The 6,000-nt window shown below is 34.3% G+C and overlaps 1 long non-coding RNA gene across 1 annotated transcript; it reads right to left on the bottom strand.

Annotated features, from left to right (window-relative positions):
- Positions 1-966, bottom strand: LOC136275977 (uncharacterized). The gene is made up of 2 exons (XR_010714473.1): positions 288-966; positions 1-66 (listed from the first exon to the last, which is right to left on the bottom strand). It is a non-coding gene; the product is annotated as an uncharacterized lncRNA (long non-coding RNA).
- Between the last annotated feature and the right edge of the window lie 5,034 nt (positions 967-6,000).

Raw genomic sequence — 6,000 nt, 5'->3', positions numbered from 1 at the left:
TCTGTATGGTTCGTTTATTCGTATCCGGACACAGTGACTTTAAAATTTGCAATGTATATTTAAGCCCTGAAATATCATAAAACAATAATATAATTTATATCAAAATATAACATTAGTACAATATATATGTATTTCCATCAAGATAATATTTTTACATTATCTTACTATAATTGTACTTTAAACATTTAGCGGGAGGTAACTCTTATAATGTACATGAATTACATTTCTCCAAAATAAGTCATAAAATATATTAATCAGATAAAAAATATTCGAAAACACTTTCTCACCATTCTATGGGAACAGGCTCATAATACGTACACCGATGGGGGGTGACATTATATTGACATTGACTGATTCTGTAATATGAACAGAATAATTCTAAAAATATTTATTACTGAAATATAATCTAATTGATCTTATAAATGACCAATTTAATCAAATATCTGATCATCATAAAATTCTTATATACAATTGATTTGAGAATCAATTAATACTATAATAAATAAACCAAATATTGATCTTTATAATCAACACTGTATTCCATATAAAAAAATATCTTTTCATTCTAATTCATTCATACTCATTAGTTTGTGATCATGGACTGAATTAATGTTTTCTGCAATTTATAGGATAATTAATTTATTAATAGTAAGTGTTATAGGATATTAGTATACTTAGTATAACTTACCAGAAAAAGAACAAGGTCTGGTCCAAAATTAAATTACTTCTCTATATAAATATATAGTCTGCTTTGGTCAATATCCAGACAAAGATTGTCAAACTTGGCGGTAAAACACATAAAGCAAAATATACAAACCAACCAAATTCAACCTGACACAAACAACCAATAAAAACCAAGATCACAAATATCCACTGACCAACTCATGATCAAGTACTGCCCTAAGGGTATATGTACATGTGTATGAATTAAAAGAGAGGGTGGATCTTACTTTTTACACATGTACTGTTTAGATGTATTACTTACAAGGACTTTATTTATTTATATTACAATAACTTTATTTATTTATTCAAATCAACAATTTTCATACTCTTACACTTGTTTTTTAATTTCTGATTCTGAATGCCCGTAAGAGAAACTATCTGAAGCCGCCCCGATACGGAAGGAATGAGATTTGTAGCAAGATTTTGGAAGACCGGTAATTTCTAGAGATTTATTTAATATTGAGCAGAATTGAAATTTTGTAAGGGACTGCCGTTCAAATGCATGAATAGCTGCACACTAACATTTGGTCTGATTGACAGATATTTTTTCAACCATAATACAGGACATATAGAGTTTTTTGCTGGCTCCAACGTTATCAATACTCCCTTTCCTGACTGATCAGTTTTAGAGAAAGGAATTGTTAACTCTATGTAATCTTCCCCCGATTTGTGATTTGTTTTAAATTTAAAATGTTCAATACTATTGGTTTGATTTTTGCCATTTGAATGAGCAGTAAATTCACCAACTCGAAGGAAACCATGATAAGCCAAAGAAAATGCCGATGAAAAAAGGATAGTGTCAAACTTTGACGAGCATACTAATGATGTTACATTAATAAGTTTTTTGAGAATGTTTTTTGTAATCGGAATTCTGCAATCTTTTGAATGTTTTGACCTTTTGATTCCTTCCAATAATTTTTTGACTAAAAAATTTTGAGAGTTGTCCGAGGCTCCTACAAGTTTGCATTTAAAACCAATACCGGATATATAAGAAGAAATAGTAGCATGGGCTAAACCTTTAAGCGATAGATGGGCAATAAAACTGCAAATATGTGAAACAGGGGGAGGCCATATTAAATTGATTTCGTATAACAGCCTGAATTGCTCAAAAATTCTTAGACTAGATGAGTAAGAATTTTTTGTGTTTGGTGCTATTGAATTAAGCGTTAAGCGTTTTATTTCAGCTTCGAGATCATTTCTATAAAATCTTCTGGAATCTGGATCAGGCGTGGCCTGGATAGTGGGGCAAAAGCTCGAAATCTGGTCCACTGTTTGCGTGAAATAGAATCGGCAATAGCATTGTCATAACCAGCAATGTGACAAGCTTTAAAGTAGATATTGTGAATCATGGAATGTAAAACTAAAGGCCGAACCAATTCCATAACCCTAACTGACTTTGACGATTTTTTGTTTAAAATGGAAACTAGAGCTTTGTTGTCGGCGTGAAATAAAATCTTTTTGTCACAAAAATGAGTCTTAAATTTTGCTGTTTCTTAAGTCAGTATTTTGTCATTAGGAATTCTAATAATCATATTATCTGTATCTATTACAATACCTAAGAACGTAATAACAGTTTTAGGACCCTCTGTTTTATCTTCCGCTAAGGGAATACTAAACTAAACTAAAGCTTTGTTGTCGGCGTGAAATAAAATCTTTTTGTCACAAAATTGAGTCTTAAATAAATCAACTGCAAGAACAATTGGCACTAATTCTAAAAAAGTTATATCTGACATAATGTCGAGGTCTTTCCAGCAGGCGGGCCATTCAAAATAAGCCCACTGACCATTGAAGTAGACATCACAACCCAACTGATGATTGCCTGCGCTATCAGTATAAAGATGTAGTTGGTCATTTGATAACCAATTGGCATTCATGAAATTTAAGCTACCGTTGTACTTGTGTATAAAATCTAGCCACACACAAAGATCTGATCTCATCCAAGACGTTACTCTAATGAAATGACTGGAGTGCTTAATTCCGCACATTGCATCACAAAATCTTCTATTGAATGCTCTAGCTGATGGAATTGCGTTTGCGCAAAAGTTAAGAGAACCTACAAGTGATTGTAACTTTCCAAGAATAACTTTTTCTTTTTGTAACATTTCTAAGATTGCTGTTTCTTAAGTCAGTATTTTGTCATTAGGAATTCTAATAATCATATTATCTGTATCTATTACAATACCTAAGAACGTAATAACAGTTTTAGGACCCTCTGTTTTATCTTCCGCTAAGGGAATACCAAATTCAAAACATGTTTTTCTAAATGAAGACATCAACAATTCGCATATTTCAGAGGTGTCTCCTGCAAATATAAAATCGTCTAGGTAATGATTCAGAGTGTGAACTCCAGTTTTCACTTGAACTACCCACTGAACAAAATGTGCAAATTTTTCCCACAGGGCACAACTAATTGAACATCCCATTGGTAAGCACATATCATAGTAGTAAATATTATTGAATTTAAAACCAAGTAATTGGTGATCTGAAGGGTGAACTGGTAGCAATCTAAATGCTGACTTTACATCCATTTTTCCTAATACAGCACCCTTACCTAGTGACCCAACCATTTCTAAAACCTCATCAAAAGAAGTATAATGTACAGAACATGCTTCTGGATCTATAAAATCGTTTACACTGATATCAGCAGGATGTGAAAGATGATGGATTAAACGCCAACCACCATCTTTTTTTGCAACCACCCCAATAGGTGATAACCTTAAATTAAACAATGGTTCAGTATCAAAGGGCCCTGCTATCCGACCCAGTGAAATTTCTTTGTCAATCTTTTCTTTCACTTCATTAGGATGATCATGTACAGAAACTAAATTATTACAGGTTGTTGAAATTCGCGGACCTTGATATTGTAGAAAAAATCCATACGTAAAACCATATCTTAATTCAAAAGCAACAGATTGATTGGGATAAATTGCTAGATAAGGACACATACTTTTGTCATTAACTGGAGCTGAACCGGTTTTTTCCACGAAAAGAGTTAAATTGGTGTCTATAGCCTGACTGACGAAAATTTGATGAGGCTGATTGTGAAGCTTGAAAATTTTTTGAATTGGGAAATTTTTGTAAACATTGTTTGTCAAAACAATGGATAGCAGGGTGTTTGTTTTGACATTTTAAACATTGATGTTGGTATTGGCAGTTTTGTAAACGACAGAAACCTTTGTTATTGTATTCATAACAAAATTTTGGACATGCTTGAGTGTTTTTCAAAACTGAATGCACATTTGGAGTAATGTAAAGAAGCCATAACTCCTGGTCAATTTTCCCCCATGATATTGAATTGTCTTTGGCTTTCTTCAGACGAAACTGGCGGTCATAATCTCTCCAACCCAATCCGCCGGAAACACGACTGGCGCCGAGTTTAACATTTGCTATATATTTGATTAGACTGTGAGTTTCATCAATATGTGCGGACAAATAAATACTCATGAAAATGAAAAAAGCATCCAACCAAGCATCAATTGTTGTAATTTTGATCACATTTGTAGGTTTCAATGTAAATTGCCCATTCATGAATAAGACCTTATTTTCTTGAGCTTCTAAATCATTTTGCTTATTCAAAAGGGTATGCAATTCAACAAATTTCCCATTCATTATCTTTTGTTTTACTGACTGGGGTACATGCATACTTATGTCATCATGAATACTTGTAATTGACTGAGATGAACATGAGGGAGAAATTGCATCAAAACAAAATACATCATCTGAATCAGACTAATTTGGTACACTAAGCTGATTATTACATGTAGCAGACTGATTAAAGGAGACGTTGCTACCTTCAGATGTGTCCAATCTTTTTGATATGATGGTTTCAATGTTTTTTTTTTAACTCCGGAATCATCCTCTCTGCCACGGATGACACAACATCCTCCAGGTCCGTGGTGGTACTTGGTCCAGCTCGTCCGTGATTCGGCGCAGTTTCCTGGGCTTTATCCGGGTCCACCACCTTGCATTTTCTTTTTACTCCCGGTGGTCTTGCTTTCCCGGAAAATTTTCTTTTGGCGTTTGACGTCCTCCCCCCTTCCTCAAGGGAGTGCGATTTTTGCCTCGGTTGCATCGAATCTCTCGAAATTGCACCCACCTCTCGAATTCAACAGCTAGGAGTGTGATTACGTCAAATATAAACAGAACGACGACATATATGGTATGCCATTACGCGCAAAAAATTATGGCGCTAATCATGAGTCAAGCCAAAATATAATATTACTATAATAATTTGATTTATTTTATATTCTAAATAAATCTTATTATTTCTACGAGTTGTAACCCTAAAACACACAGATGATGAGGAATGATATAATCAATCTCTATTTCAGAAAATGATTAAAACTGTCGAAAAAATATCGAAACACTTCAACTATCCCGGTGCTCACTTGCAAGGCGACTTACATGTACCAACTCGCTGACCTCTGAACTCTCCGAGCAAACACGGGCCTCTTAAAAAAACTAAACGGTAGGATCATGTGCATGGAGGAGCGAGTATCTTCCTGTCATACCTGTAGTGTGCTCATTGTCATAATCGGGAAAACGGAAAAATCCGTAGACAAATAGGTGATAAATTAATTACATGTAAGGTTTTATTAATAGATATGCACACTCACTATCATTACAAATATATATATATTCCAGATCGATTTGAATATATTAAGACTCTGTCTCATAAATTTTCTGGGCCTGTGATCCTCTAGTAATTGCAACATCGGAGGACACTTAAATAGTGGTATTCTTTCTTTGTGTTTCTTTGCGCGATTTGCTCCATCACTTTCTATTTGGCTGTCTTCTGTTCGTTTATGATGCATTTTTGTTATTTGCGTCTCTAGCTTGTTATCGTCCAAATATCCATCTATAATATCTTTCAAATAATGAATAATCTTAAAATCGGAAATGTGAGTCAATTTTGCACACATGTAAGGAATATCTGTTTCACTCTCGACGACCTCTGTGTGGCTTTGAATAGAAGAACAATCATCTGATAAGCTTTCAGGTTCTCTGATTTCTTGATGCTTCTGTACCCATTCATGAGTCTCTGGCTTTAGTTCTGGGATGACAGTGGATGTGCTGATGTCGGAAGATTCTCCAATACTCCCGCCCGATTAGTATGCGTTTAGTTTTTCGTGTGTCTGTGATTTTTGGATTATTGTAGTTGTCGTACTGAGCTCAGAAACGTTTCCCCCACTACCGCTGGGATACAAGAAGATAGTGGACAAACATAAACACTTCAGGTGGTGATATCCTCCGATCTTTTTAGCAATATGAGGATAA

Source organism: Magallana gigas, chromosome 6 (assembly GCF_963853765.1).
Source record: "Magallana gigas chromosome 6, xbMagGiga1.1, whole genome shotgun sequence".
In the NCBI taxonomy this organism is placed as follows: Eukaryota; Metazoa; Mollusca; class Bivalvia; order Ostreida; family Ostreidae; genus Magallana; species Magallana gigas.
The sequence above is the reverse complement of the archived record's forward strand: the minus strand, read 5'-3'. Positions and strand labels throughout refer to the sequence as shown.